This window comes from Centroberyx affinis, unplaced genomic scaffold (genome assembly GCF_046629955.1).
Source record: "Centroberyx affinis isolate AG114_WGS23_722 - 3 ecotype Tasmania unplaced genomic scaffold, CSIRO-AGI_Caff_v1 ptg000111l_1, whole genome shotgun sequence".
Classification (NCBI taxonomy): Eukaryota; Metazoa; Chordata; class Actinopteri; order Beryciformes; family Berycidae; genus Centroberyx; species Centroberyx affinis.
In genome coordinates this window covers 338718-355035 of record NW_027278813.1, presented here as the reverse complement: position 1 = coordinate 355035, position 16318 = coordinate 338718, and the positions used below count along the sequence as shown (strand labels likewise).

General features: G+C 39.2%; 1 pseudogene; it reads right to left on the bottom strand.

The window, feature by feature from the left end:
• Window positions 1-964: 964 nt before the first annotated feature.
• Window positions 965-15099, bottom strand: LOC139649866 (thromboxane-A synthase-like; annotated as a pseudogene).
• Between the last annotated feature and the right edge of the window lie 1219 nt (window positions 15100-16318).

Below are 16318 nucleotides of genomic sequence, written 5' to 3'. Positions count from 1 at the left end.
TTAATCGCCAACTATTTTGATAATCGATTAATCGGTTTGAGTAATTTTTTAAGAAAAATAAGTCAAAATTCTCTGATTCCAGCTTCTTAAATGTGAATATTTTCTGGTTTCTTTACTCCTCTTTGATAGTAAACTGAATATCTTTGGGTTGTGGACAAAACAAGACATTTGAGGACGTCATCTTGGGCTTTGGGAAACACTGATCCACATTTTTCACCATTTTCTGACATTTTTTAGACCAAACAACTAATCGATTAATCAAGAAAATAATCAACAGATTAATCGACAATGAAAATAATCGTTAGTTGCAGCCCTACTTGTAATAACCACGTAAACACTTATTTACACCCTAACAACCGCTAGTAATCAACCACCAGGTGAGACCCTAGCAACCACCTAGTAACACACTAGGAACTACTGCTATTACTACTACTATTACTAGTACTACTATGTAACTAGTAACTTTAGGCGAAGAACTTGTAGTTTAGATGCAGGAGTCAGCAAAAATAGTCTTTGTACTTCACCAATGTTAATTCTGGGCAGGTTGTGGAGCAATTTAGTGAAGGCCAGAGCTGGCAACCGGAAGTTGTAATGCACCTGTTTCTCAATACAGAAGCTGTTACCGTGACGATGTGAAAAGGGCCTATTGCTGCTACAACTATTGTATCTTATCCAGTAGCTTACAGCTAGCACACACATTTTCTCCAGGAAATTTACCTTTCTAGTTTTTCTAGGGTGCATAACAGAATACAGTTATATTTTTTTATAATTCGAATATTGTTTCAAGTATTCCCGACCTTGATGGTGGATAATCCCATGTACATACTGTAGTATTATACATTTTGGCTCTCATATACTACATACTATACATATTTCATTTCTGATGTTTTTTTCTACATAGGGTAATGATGTGAGCCTCAGTAACTTGCTTCAACCATAAAAGAAGATGACAAATGGTGAGCTTCTAATTGTCTGGTGGAGAATTCATTTAAACTTCTCCCATGACTCTTCTAGTGATTTTCAAAAATATGCCGTTTTTAGGTCCAAGACTGGTGAAAGACTTCAACTCCAGAGGAACCTGTACCAAGGAAAAGAACAACATATGTGAAAGGAAGATCTTCCATACATATTCATCTCTTTTTGAGATGTAGCACCATTGTTAATAACTAAGTATGTGAATGGATGACAGTTGGATATTGAATTTTGACTATTATTACATTTCCAGTTCAGGAATTTCACTTTTAAAAACTGAAAATTTTAGCCTAATAATGTGATTCATATTACATTGACAGGATGGTTTAGTACATTTGGTTTACGACATTAAAGTTATTACATTAAGAGTTGTAAGAGATGCCTACTCATGTCCCCCTGTTGCTATGTAAACATGCAGAATGGTGAACTCTGATACCAAATAATGATTTTTATTTTCCCTTTTCAGGCTGTTTTACTTAATTAATTATTGAAATATGAACTTTTTCACAGGAAAAAGTTTGTAACCACTAATGTATATGGAAATGTATGATCTTTCGTCTCCTCCCAAAATAATCTTTGGACTTCCTGGGGGGTTTCGCCAATGTAATATACTGTCATATGAATTCCAAAATTCTAAATGTTAATTTAAGAGATTCTTGTGCATAAATTGTCCCATGGCCAACCCACCTTTGTCTCAGAGCAGGCCACAATGTTGAACCTTTGGAACACATGCACCAGTGCCATCTTAAGCTGCATTTGGGCAAGCCTCATTCCCACACAGCTACGGGGACCTGCCCCAAACGGCAGGTATACAAATGGATGCCGATTAGCCTTGGCCTCTGGCGTGAACCTGGGGATCAACCAGAAGTTTTATTTTGGGATTAATTAAAAGCAATAGATGGTGAGTCATTTTCTTGGTGTACAAATTAAATTTAAACAGTACATTAAAAACCTGTGCCCTGTTACAACTGAGACAAAGTAAACGTAAACGTAAACAAAGTAAAAGTTATCACCCTTTCTGACCATGGGAATGAGACTGTATGTTATGTGTCCAGATAGCAGTTAAAGCAATACTGAATAATGCAGTACACATATTGTATTGCATTTTGATTAGGTGCAATAGGCTACATGGATTTTGCTACTATTGTATATGTAGTGTTAGTAATGTATGGGAGATGAGAGGACAATTGAAAGTTTCAAGGTTGTATAAGACATGTTAAAGCTGGGGTAGGCTACTTTGGAGAAATGAGAAAGAATTTGAAAGTATACAACAAAAAATCCTCTATAGACACACTGTGGAGCTCGAAAGACACGCCCATCGTGGGGCAAAACACTATCTAAATCTTTTCAGATATGGACAGCCTGACAAGGTTTTTCCTGTTTTTGCGTAGACAAGTATGTCAAAGAATTGTTTTGGCACTTGATAAATTACAAATCTTTAATGCAAAACACAACTCTGCCAGCTCAATCTAGTTGTAATTAAAACATTCGCCAGCAAAAATACTTTTTTGTTAGCATAGATTAGCCTGTAGCGATACCAGTGAGACCTTTGGAGAAAGCCCCAACCTCTCTGTTGCTTTCTTGAATCAACACCAAATGGCCTATCACAACAAGTGGCCATAAAGGTGCCTATGTGACACAACCCAGAGCTTCAAAAGTGGTATCTGATAGCAGGAGAGGTCTCCCCAAAAGCTCTTGGGTATTAACAACAGGATACTGCGAAGAGGTTTGAAACTTTCTCACACATTCTACAGTTAATGACCTTTATCTTCCAGCCATCAGGAGGAGAAGGACTCAAGGACTCAGGAATACTAATGAACTATACACTCACACACCCATACCTTCCACAACTATGAATATAGGGAATCATCCTCCTTTCTTCATTTGGAGTACCAGACTGTTCTGATTAATCAAAAGGGACAGTCACCATTGGGTGAGAACGGGTATACATACCAATGTGTCAATACGAAGGAACTGCTGTTGACACTTATCAGAGTCTCATCACTACCCCTCTCTGGAACAGGACTGTCATAAATCTTTTCCCTCTCTCTGCTCTCTCCTCTGAACTTACTCTCAACCCTATACTTCTTAAAATGTTTTTAATGAGTTTATTATGTATCTTGAAGTATAGGCTAAATGTGTCAACCAAATATGTTGAAGCTGTTTAATTCGTGGTGAATTGTATGCACCCACAATGTTAACTATTTTAGTTGAGGAAATGATTACAATTATTTTACTCTCCCTTCCTTTTGCATGGTACCACACTGCCACCTTGTGGTCATTTATAACTAGGACAGGTCAATATAATGTTGACCAAGCTTAATGGTATTAAATCGTTAAATTGTTTTTCACATTAGTCACATAGTTAGAAACACAAGTTACATATATGAGTTAACTTGGTAAAGACTGTCTAGTTATAGATTAGGCCATGAAGATTTATTTGAGGTCCTTATATTGATATGCTAGCCATATAATTTAGAATGTAAGTTCCCGGGTTTTTATTATTTTGATCAATTGACGACAGTAATTGGTGGAGATGTAAAATACCTGCGTATTACTTTAGGAAGAAATCTTAATTAAGATCACTTTGTAAGGGATCTCAAAATAAAATAGACTAGAGGAAAAATTCCTCTTACATTCATTTTTCCCCCCCTCTCCCTATTCAGGGTGGAACCTTCTCAAACAGAAATTAATTAGTAAACAAGTCGTAACAGAAAAAAGAGCGCGAAGCGTGATTTGCATGGCAAACCACGCCTGAAAATTTAAAGATCTATAAAACTCTCTTATCTGGCCTTGTTCGCAGTTCAACATGCTCTCGCCAAGAAACCTGCTGAAACCAAGATCAACAATTTTAGCTGCAATTCGCCTTTAGTGAAACTTAGAGTTTGAGCCTGGAGTTAGAGACGTCTTCTACAGATGAACTTAAGAATCGCTTGCAAGAAATTTGAACCTCGCGTCTAATAGTCAAGAAGTTATCAACGCCTGGCCAAGTGAAGATTGCTTTCAAAGCTATTTAGGAACGAGATTATTTAGACTTTTACAACAGTTAGAAGAGCTAGAAACTTCAACTCCATCCAGCAGCCAACACTGGTGCAACATCGCCACAGTGTTCTACATCCACGGGCCTGACGACTACAGCTTTGAGCCGGTAGCGCTGCTTGCCTCGACGTGACGATAATACCAGAGACCAGCTGTTCCATCCAGCGTCTGCCGTTGCCAGGTAACCGGCCACGCCGAGTCCGTCTCTCCGAGCTCAGCGGGACCAGACAACCCGACCGGCAAGACCTCCCAACGGAACAAAGTAGGCTCTGACTATCCACGTCTTTACTGCTGAGAGTTGATGCAAAAGCTTAGACTCAAATTAAATAGATCAAGAAAGTTAGGCTTTATAGTTAGTTGTCCCGTAGCTTTCCGCCTCGTCCCTCTGCATAATTGATCCATGCATACCTCCATTTACTGCTGCCAATTCTTATTCTTACATTTCATTATCATTTTCCTTTCATCCTTAATTTGTTGATTACATTTCATACCTGTTTTAGTCTATAGTTTCAGTATTTCATTCTGGTGATCAATAACAGTGCCTTATATTGCCTATTTTATTGAATATGATTATTGGATGGTTAAATAAATATTTCCATTTATTGCAGAGAAGTTGTTCAATTCAGTCTCTGCTGTCACTAATCTCTTTCCATACTCTATCCCTGAAATTGTTTGGAAAACTTGAGTTTTATTCTCTTTTCAGCTCTTGGATTGGACAAAGAATGAACAGCCATTTGTAGGTTTTGTGTTACAAAATACCAAATCAGTTTTACTAAACAGTATCTGAAAACAATAGTCTGTACTGATTGTTGCAGTACTAGTGGGGGATGGATGCAGGATAGATACAGGATAGGGGAGTCTACGTTGGCTACCTTTCTAAAAGCATTTGCCACACCTTTTTAAGTTGTGTGATGTATATGTTGTATGTGATTGTTTCTGATATTGCTGTGAATTAACTGGCAGGTACATTGGTCAGTTTGATTCCGCAAAGCATGACTGATTGTTGTAATGCCAGTAATGTCACTCAGTAGCACCTGTTCAGGAGGCTGCTCATCTCTCTGTTTGATAATCTTCTTAATGCTGCTGGAGAAGAAATTGTTGATCTGATGTTGTCTTTTGTTGGGGAGGAGATCCACCAGGGGAGCCAAGATGGAAGGAAAAGCAACTAGAGACACAAACCAAATTTCTAGTGCCTCACCTAAACCCAACATGCCAAGACTGAACTGTATGACACAGTAGATTCTGTGTGCAATGTTTTTTATTAAACAATTAATTGGGAACTCTGGTGTATTTTCTGTGATTTCTCACTCTCCACTTGAACATGGTCATACAGTATGGAACAGAATATAAAGACAAAATACTGTACAGTATGTAGATCATCTGTGTATCACCTATAATATTTGTATTGATTACATCATTCCTGGGCTCATATAAATACAAATAGATAGAACTGACTGAATAGGAGCGTGATAGGCTTTATCAAAGAAAAGGAGAAGAACATCTCTGCATGGTGGACGAATGGGTGATTGGGATTCTTCTGAGAGTTCACCTGGGTCCCAAATGCCACACTGGCAGTAACATCCATGGTGAAGCAACTAAAACATCTGTAAACCACACACACACGCACACATATATAGCTAATCAATATAGGAAGCCTAGGTAGTCGAGAACACAGTATAATGCCTACATAGCCATAAGACACCTTGCCTTCATCTATGTGACAACCATACATACAGAAGAGACCCAGTGAGTCAATATAACATATACTGCTGTAGCTGCAAGCGTACATCATATACTTTTGATGCCATATAACCATTTATTAAACGTTATTCATGGTGAAAAAATGAACATTGCAGATCCAAAAACACAGAAGCATGGACGTGGGTTTGATAAAAGATACATGCAAATGTGAAACCTACAGAGGAATTTATATAGAATTCTACTATGTAGAAAAGAGAAGAGTGCATAGTCTATGGTTATCTGATATTAGATTGAATCAAAGAAAAAGACTGTATGAGGAAAGTATTTATATATGTGTTTGTAATTACCTGTGGATGTCAAAGGCCTCTCCTGACTCTGCATATGCAATCAAGTTGTTCATCAGGCTATCAATGGCTGTATTGATGAGGGGAACCATCTATACACAGACAGAAAGACAGAGACACTTGCCATGATTGCTGGGACTTCCTGGGAATGGTTTACACTTTTTTTCAAAGACAACAATGTTTCAGTGGAGAAAATGTGCTGAAATATGTCTCTCTTACAAGAGAGAATGATACGGTAGGTGATTTATTTTTGGTTTAGAAAAAACAAAAAAAGAGATACCTGACGAAGGTCGCTTGACCGAAACGTGTCATTTAATAAATTCTTAAGTGAAGACAGTGTGCGGGAGTCTACTGATTTTACTTTGTCCTGCTCCTTCGACGCACCTGGCACATACGGTAGTGCAAAGATCACCTTTTTGTTAAACTGACGTGTTTGGTTTAGAAAATCCCTATGTTGGAAAAAGAATGTGTGTTTGAGCAGTAAGGGGGGGGGCTCTGTCTGTGACCACACGTCACTGTTTGTCATTTTGATCATGAAGGTGCATCTTGGCAGAAATACATTTGAGTTTTTTTAAATCTTGTGCATTTTCAGCAGTGGCGCCGCTACTAATTGATTATACAAACACTATAGAAAACACTATGGAAAATATTTTAGCATGGCGGATCATGTTTTACCGTGATGGCCAGCCACAGTAGAATATACAGTATACACTGGTTAGCTCGCCACAGCTTCGGTTGTGCATTGATAAATATCTGATTTCTGAGATCTATATCTATATCTATTTGATTCTCAAACTTTTTCATATAAAGGAACCCTAATTTAGTACATATTTGGGCCATGAACCCCATTTAATGAGATTTTGTCTCTTGTACCCAAATCTGAGAATATTTTTATTATTGTGCTTGCCGTAGGCAAAGCACAATCTTATTATCTCACATACTTCTTCCGATTATTATTATTCCGTCTTCCGGACAAAAGTTCTGCGCGCTACTCCTCCTACAGCTTTTACACTACATGGACAAGTGAGACATCAAAACGTGCGGCTTATTGAGGGGAAGTGTGCTATTACTTTTCTAAGAGATTCGTCGTGGGGTTTTTGAGATATTCGCGATTAAGTGCGATTTTTTGGCCCCATTGACTTGAATGGGATTTTGCATAAAAGTAGCTGTAGCTCAGAAACCGTAAGAGCTATAGTTCCCAAACTCGGTAGATAGGTGCACAGTGTCCCCTTCTACTCTGGTCTAAAAAATTACACCAATTGACCTAAAGGTGGCGCTATAACAGCCCTCTTTACGTTTTGGTCCATAACTGTTGAACCGTAGCCTGTAGAATCAAAATTCCTTTTTCCCTGGATTCACTGGGTCCATACGCATCTACTCATATAGGCCACGCCCATTTCCGCCTGAAAGATTTTCCCGCAATTTAGAATTTTGTCCAAAACAGTTTTTTCGCTACTTTTCCTACAAATATTGTCCAATCTTCACCAAATTTGGCACACAGCATGTCTGGACTGTCCTGCACAAAAGTTATCGAGCCGTTTTTTGATATTCCGTACCGTTTTGATGTTATGGGCTTCCAAATTTTGATGACATGTTGTCATGCTTTAAAAATTGGTCTAACTCATGAACGCATTATGCTATCCCATCCAAATTTGGTACAGTTGTGCACGTATCATGTCTCAGCCCGCCTGTGTTTTGTGTCATTTCACCAATAGGGGGCGCTACAGCGACCTATTAAGTTTTAAACGATCGTAACTCGGTGACCGTAAATGCTGGAAACACAATTCATTTTTCCCTTGGATTGTCTTTGTTCCCTAGTAACCTAGCAACCACTAGTGACACCCTAGCAACCACCTAGCAACACCCTAGCAACCACCTAGCAACACCCCAGCGATCACCTAGAAACAGCGTAGAGACTGCTGGCGATACCATACCCGCGATTTAGCGGCACTCTAATAAAGGCCGGTTCAAAGTGACTGTTGCGTGGACGGCAAGCACAATTAAATTTTCTTTAGGAAATTTAGCCTTTTCTAGTTGTTAGATATGATTTTGTCCAGAATTCCATGACTATCTGTATTGTAGGTAGAGCGATAACAGTGAAACTATGATCAAAACAGTCATTCTTCCACATTCTTTAATTGTGTTAATTAAATAATGGTGAAGTTTAACAATTCATCAATTTGCTTGGACCCCCCTGGAACCCCCTCAAGGACCCCTGGGGATCCCCAGACCACACGTTGAGAACCACTGCTCTAAAGGTTAGGCTATTGGGACTTGTGGAGGAGGACACACGTTTGTTGATGTTTTAGTTCCTGTGGCTCACAAATGAAAGAGATGATATTGTGCCAAGGAGGAATACAATGTATGTAAAAAGTTATAATCTTCTTATATCATGACTGTGTCAACAACAAATGGTTAAAACTTTGTTGCCACTATGTGCAACACTACTTAAGGCCCCCAAAAAGCACGGGATGGCTCTGTCACAATTAGGCCTATGTAGAAATTGCCAATACTTGCCTCCGTCTCCTGCATGCTTCTAAGTATATAATCTTTCCCTCTTATCATTACAACACCATATTTTCATCTGTTTATTTTTAAAATAGCAAGGTGGTTGTTTTGCAGCTAAACTGACTCCAACGTTAGTTTGGTAGCTATTCAACAGGGCGTGAAACTAATGCGGTCCCAGAGGTGAAAATAAAGCGACATTAACACCAGTAGCAGCAGACAGGATAGTCCTTCCACCCCCTATGCAAAAAACAGGCTGACATTAGCCTACTTAGCCAGCTATCTACACTGGCATTTACCAGCATGACTATGAATATGTTGGGTACTCAGTTAAGCTAGTGTTGACCATCAGTTTAGCTAAGTAGGCTCCAGATAGTGAGGTAGCTAACTTTATTCTTCACCATATTACAGTAGATGGGTTGCATCTTGTCTAAAACGTTGATTTGAATGGCTCATTATTCTCCTTGCTAGCTTTTTGTATTGTACTTTATAATTAACAGTTTTTTCAAGCTAAAGCCGGTGTTGTAACAGGGCTTGGACAAAAGACCAGTGCACCACAATAAATAAATGACTAGAAACCACATAATATCAGTGCACTTAGTTGTAAGGAATACACAACTACATAAAACACTGTAATTCCAAAGCAGAAATCTGTACTATTCATATTATTATTATTATTATAATAGTTATTATTAATTAGAAATTGGCCAAACTAGATAGCTTGGCTGAAAGCCTACTGACAAACAGCTCTTGTCACATCAGATCTCTCATTTGTTTAGCACCTGAGTCATAAAACATCCTAAAGGTTTAAAAAGTGATATGATTAAAAAAATTATATTGGTTGTTGTAAAAAGCAACTGTTTGATGTGGCATCTTGTTTTGTATGATAAACTGTGAATTTATGGAAGTGAATTTTTTCTTTGTTTTTAATTTATCTGGTTAATTTCGTCAGATATCCTAATTAAACGTTACTAGAAATTAGTATTTCAGAGCTGTTTTTTTTTTTTAACTTTTCATCCTCGGGGAGCATGCAAGATGCTGGCTGAGGTAAGGGATGATAGAAAGAGAGGAAGGAGGTGAAAGAGGGAAGAAAGGAAACAGAGGTCACTCTCTCTCACCTCTTTCATCTTAGCAGCGCTGAAAGATGGGGTAAACATGCCACGGACCTTCTTCCAGTGTTCGTCCCTCAGCAGCAGCAGAGAGTCAGTCACAGGCTTGGTGTAATTGCTAAAAGTCTTCATACGAGGAAAGGAGAGGACGGGCAAAAACACATCTTTTATTATTACATGAAATTACAAAGCTCATGCTCATGTCAGAATCATGGGTGAGCACAAATATGTTTGCCATAGACACACATCTGAGACTCATGGTGTGGTTCACATGCATAAACAGCCCTCTGTAGTGTGCACATTACACTGGGGATCCAGAAGTATGAGGCACTACTGTCTGCACCCTAACCAGCCCACCATTCGTGTGCTGAAAACAAAGCCCAGGAGCTCTACAGTGTTTCCAAAGTGCATTGATTTCCCCCAGCCTGCTCCATCCCCCTTTGACATTTCACAGGCCCTGTACAGCACAGAGCCAATATGGATGATGATGAAAGTGAGGGCGGCCTTGTGACCTCTGAACCCTCTATGATACATGTTGCCTGTTATTAGACTGTGGCATCCTGGGATACCTTGTCATATCCTTCAGTGCACTGCTCTGATCTACCATGATCTACTCTCCTCTGCTCTGTTTTGTTCTACTCTGCATTATTGTGTTTTCTTCTGGACCTTCCTGCTATGCTGTTGTAGCCCACCTAATGTGAGCACAGTCAATATGTGTCGTCTTAGTAGTTGGTGTGTTCCGCCAGCAGGTGTCAGTAGCAGCCTGTCTTTGGAGCGAACTGCAGAGAGAGCGAGCGAGCAAGAGAGAGAGAGAGAATAGCGAGCAGAGTACAATTTTCCAGAACTGCACAAAGAAAGAATGAAGGTAGCAATACAGCAGAAGTGCAAGAACGGTGAGGTAAAGTAAAGTGAAGTCTAACTGATGTGAACTGCATAAATCCATAAAAAGACCCATTTTCTTTTTGTGTGTTATGTTTATTCATTCTCTAGTTGTTGTTTTTTTTTTGTGCTTGGTTTTGTGAGTGAGAAGACTGATGTTGCTGAGCCGTGGACCATCTACTGCTGATGGACAGTGAGGAGTCTACTACAGAGGTGCAGTGGACAGGATTTGCTAACAACCATCTCTTTCCACTAAAACCATACTAGATGTACATTGAAGTATTTTTTTTGTTTTGATACTTTGGGTTTAACAGAGCTCAGAATTTTTTCTTTTGGAATTAAACCAAAAAGGAATGAGATAAAGGACACTAAACAAAGAGGGAATTTATGGACTGAAACATATAAGAAACTTTATTTTTGTATTGGAATGATTTATGTTGATTTTGTTTAAAGAGGTTATTGGAATAAATTATTTTTATTGTGAAATAAATGTTGGCTATGCTATTTTGGTTAAAAGGATCTGATTAGAGTCTTTCTTTCATCCTACTCCTCCTTGAAAAGAGTCTAAAATAGATGGGTGTACGATATGATGTTATTTGTGTGTGTTTTGAGTAGTGCACCTGAATGTAAGGCTTAAGAAGGAGTTACTGCAGTTATTCATTGCAGCCTAAGACAAAAATATAAGATAAAGAGAGATTGTAGCCTTGCACTGCTGGCTCTGTGGAGCGCGACGAGGACTCCCTGTGTGTGTGTGTGTGTGTGTGTGTGTGTGTTTGTACCTTGCTTGTTCTGTTAGGGAAGCTGCTGAACTCCTTGACCATCACTTGTTTGAGAATGTCAGGGTCTGCTACCAACACCACCGGTGACCGGCCCATGTAGTACCTGAATTACAACAAATTGAGTCTGAGACAAAACACACAAAGACATGCATTCACATTAGGGTTCAACCAACATGGGTTTCTGAAGGCCAATAGTGATATTTATTAGATTTAGATTAGATATATTATCATACCTGACAAATATTCTTACCAAAATAGTTGATGTAAAATGGTACAGTGAAGAAAATACTATGTACATACAATTGAGCTGCATTTTACTCTTACAGATTATCTCACCTAACAAGTTTTGAAACAGGCAGTGTGAATATCTTATGACACTGAAATAAATAAATTAGTACACAAATAGATAAATAGATAACTGTTATATATCTAATTATCTGTTTATTTAGATATTGAATTACTTATGTAACAATACCTGTATTTATTAATTTATTAATTTATTCACTATTTGATTATTGAACTATTTATTTATTTTAATTTGCCCTGAATATTAGCATTATGTGTTCATCTCACAACACATTGCGGGAAAATTGAAATTAAAAAAGGATTCTGTTTAGACCATTGTGTTTGACAGAATGCTAATGTAGAAATGTCTCATTGTCTTACCCACACACTTTGCCGTATTTCTCTATGAGATCAGTGACACGTTCGAAATAGCCCTGAAAAGAAAGTTAAAGAGCAACGTCAGGAAATTTTCAATGACATCTGGTACTCTTTGTAATTTGCAAACCTCCTTAATTAGTCTCTCTTTGATCTGCTCCATTGTCTTTACTATAGGTGGACATCAACCAGATGCAGATAGGAGGAAATACGAAGCGAGCCACTCACAGTGGCACTCACACACTGGCACCGCAATGACCTACGGCGTAGCTATAGCGACATTTCAATGCACAAGTATAAATTGGCCTTAACACTCCTCAAGGAGAGAGTGACAGTGACAGTGGCCAGGCTGTTGGGAGGGTGGGTTGGTTGAAAAAGAAGATAAAGAGGAGAAGAATACACTGCAAAAATGTCAATACAGACGTACATACTTTGTATATTAAAGTAAATTAAAAAACAAGCCCACTTACCTTTTCTTCTTTTTACATATTCATCACAAAACTAATTAACTAAACAATTATCAATACGTTAATCTATTTAGCGGTCACATGGTACAAGAAGTCATTACTTGTGAACCTTCTTTAATGAACAAATCTAATGAAGTGCAGTAATATGTTGGAAGCAAGATTTCTCTCACCTTAGGGGGTAACATGTCTGTGTGTGTGAGTGTGTGTGTGTTTGACTCAAGGTCTTAAGTGGTTTTGACACGGGTGAAATGCTTTGCTGAAGACAAAAGACTAGAAAACCAGAGGAAAATCTCACAAGTTGGATGCAGAATGCACAGCAGATGTTAGAGATTATATCAAACCTTCCACAGCCATGTACCAGCCTGGCGAAACAGCAAAGCGTTGCCCAAGAACGGTGATGGCTTGGGATGTTTGATTCCACATCGAGAGAGGACCGAATAGGGGAAGACTGAATACCTAGGAGAGAGAGAGTAAGAGTGCAGAGGTGTCTTGGTGAGTGATGAATAAAAGCCAACAGAGTAAAGAATTCCAACCAAGATTACCACATCTAATCTCCTGGATATACCGCCTAAGCAGCGCCTCACATAAACACACAACATTATGACACTTGAAGGATTTATTTGCTCAGGGGAATGTAAAAATCCCCCAAAACCTCTGCCATGCATTATTCATATTTACATCGGCACGGTTTCTGCGTGACGCACAAGTCCTTGGACGTGCGGGGAGGACTTCTGTACGGGACTTTGTTTCAGGGGCATTATGGGATGTGGCGGGACGTTATTCAGTCATGTAATACGCCTCGTCCGTCTGGTGTCTGCTTTGCTGCTTACTTAAGAATTCCACAGAGAGAGGAGAGTAGCAGGGATGGATGTCTTGACCGATGAAAGGCCAATTACTGAAAGGGTTTCCTCCTTGTGTGCTGGGAGGAAGAGCGCGGTGACGGCGTTTACAGATAGCAAATAAAGCTGTTAGACTGAAAGCACAAAGACACAGACGACCTCGACCACAAGCCTGAACACGAACACACACCTGAGGACGCACACACACACACACACACATGCTGGCTTATTCACCTGCTAACTGGCTGTAAGTGAAACATGGGTCAGTGTGTCAGAGAGCCAGTGTAGAGTTGACCAAGCTAGTGATGGCAGAGAACAGGGTGATGCTGATGCTATTGCTGCTGATTACATCTCTTCAATACACTGTAGCTGTACCACCTGGATATTTCACCCTCTGCACTCTGTAGCCTTGTGTAAAACAATTCAAACTTTAGTGTTTCTCTCTTGACTCATTTGTAGTGGCTAAACACAATACCAGGCCACTGCAAACTAATAAACTAACATATTAAAACAGATTATTTTCTGTTCCTCCCTCACACCCCAGGTTCCCACCACTACAAATACCCCAAGAACCTGTGGGAAACACTGACCAGCAAGGCCAACTTAATGCAAAACAACGTCCAATTTCTCTACGCAAACAGAAAATTTCTCTGTGTCTGACATCACAGAGCAACAATCGGGTAGCAGGATCAATTATTTCAAATAGTCTACCAAGCAGAGAGATAGTCGATACACTCTGTTCAGTCAGGGATGCTGTCAGGTTGCCTATATGAAGTGTGGAGTGGAGCATATCTGTTTGTTTAAAACATTTTAGAAATTTGGTTTGGGTGATAGAAGGTCATTGGGTGAAATTGCCATAAGAAAAAAGCTGTATAAAGTGTAATGGGACAGTAACTGATGCCTTTCCATTAGGACGATCAGTGTGCCAGGGTTGTTGTGCCACTTTGATCAAGTCCGACAAGACCATCCATTCCATAAAGTTACTGGGAGGGGGAGAAAGTATCACCCATCAGTACGGATGACACAAACACTCCTAGTAATTCTGACTTTAAACTCAGAATTCAGCGAATTCTGAGATTAATCTCAGAACCCCAATAAACTTTTCACATGTGGCCCTAATCCTCTTCTGTATCAATTCATTTTTTTAGATATTATTTGCAGGGTTATGGCAATTGCCAGAATAATTATATTAATGGCCTAATATTTATTTAACAAATCTATTCATGAGCAAATACTGTTCTTCTCCCAAGAATATTTTTGCACTTGGAACAAAGTAGCCTAATGTGACTTCAGTAAGAGAGAGTGTTGAATCAGCGTTAACTTGACGCTTGCTGGACCTAGGAGCGCTTGATGCTGTGTTTGTTTAACTGTGAGTACAGTTGTACCACTACGTTACATCTGACCCCCACTAACCACTTTACACATTTGTCTGGATTACACAAAAAGCTAGCATTCTGACACACAGAAACACACTGAAAAGATCTCATTTTTTTTTAGAGGACAGATCAATGATCGCAACTATAAGTTTAATTTCATGGTCACATAAGCACAAGGATCTATCCGAAAAGAAAGAAAGCAAGGTAAGAAAGTGTAAAACTTTCCCCCCAAAACAAATTATTATTATTATTATTATTATTCACCTTTTTAAAACAAAGTTAAGTATCTCTTTTGCTCTCAATCAATCTATTGAGCTCAAGTGACTCACCAGTATAGAAGAGCCAGAAAGATGAAGAAGAGGCTGAGTGACACAGAAAATCCACTGGCCTCGACATGGAAAACCTTTAATTGTCAATTACAGGCTCCATGATGGACAAAACACCTCTCAGTCCTGCTCCTATAAAGAGAGGAGAAGATATGTTTATGGCACTGCGAGATAGCTGTAGCCTGAGGGCCTTTAGTGAAGTAGGAGGTGGACTCAGAAGGCAATTTGAAGGTCCCACAGGTGGACATTTATTTACAGTGCAACCCAAAAAAACAAACAAAAAAAAACAAAAACTGAAGATTACAGAACAGAGGATAACTCAACTCATACCAAATCAAAATAACAGCACGTGCACTGGCATCTGCACTGCCTGACCTTCCTCCCTCAACTGCCTCAGAACTACTGTTTAAATACAGCCATCAATTTCCAATACACATCCCCTGGCCTTCACCAACCTCACTACAGGGGTGAGACATATTACAAGCTATTACATGCATAGCTTTTACACATTATTAACCATAGTATTATTTTCACAGAATTCCATTTTCCTAGTGTACTTAAATGCATCACCAAACATATACAGTAAATAGCCACGATCTCCCACAGCAAAAGAATAATACTCAGTAACACAGTAAAAACCCCCCTCCGACATGGAATAGGTCATCGATGACGTCATCAACCACATAACACACGCAACTGCAGGACGGCCCCCTCCCAAACAGTCGATTCCCGCGGCAGGTAAGAGTTTGTGAACAAAGAAAAGGTAACTATAGACTACAATTCTGAAAATCCTGTAACTAAAACAACAATAAAGGTAAATGAAATGGCAACAATGTTTGTTTGTGATTATTGTGTTCAACTGAAAATATGGAATGTGGAAATCTCAACAAAATATAACTAAACACAAACAGACCCGGGATAGTTATGTGTGTTTGCATTACTCAGTGAAATTACCGGTCGACTCCATACATGATGTAATTAACAGATATGTAGAGATGTAATGGGCTTAAGTTATGAATAAAGAAATACTGTGAAACAGTGACAAATGAAGCGGTCATAGCCACTTTGTCACACTCCCCCCCCCTTAAGCATGTTACTCATCAGAGGAACGGGACAAGAAATCGGCGATGACATTCTTGTATCCTGGTTTGTATTTAACCTGGAAACGATACGGCTGGAGAGAAAGGTACCATCGAGTTATTCTCGCATTGGTGTCCTTCATTCTGTGGATCCATTGCAGAGCCCGATGATCAGTCTCTAGAAGAAACTCCTTGCCAATCAGATAGTACTTTAAGGAGTCAAGAGCCCACTTCACTGCCAAG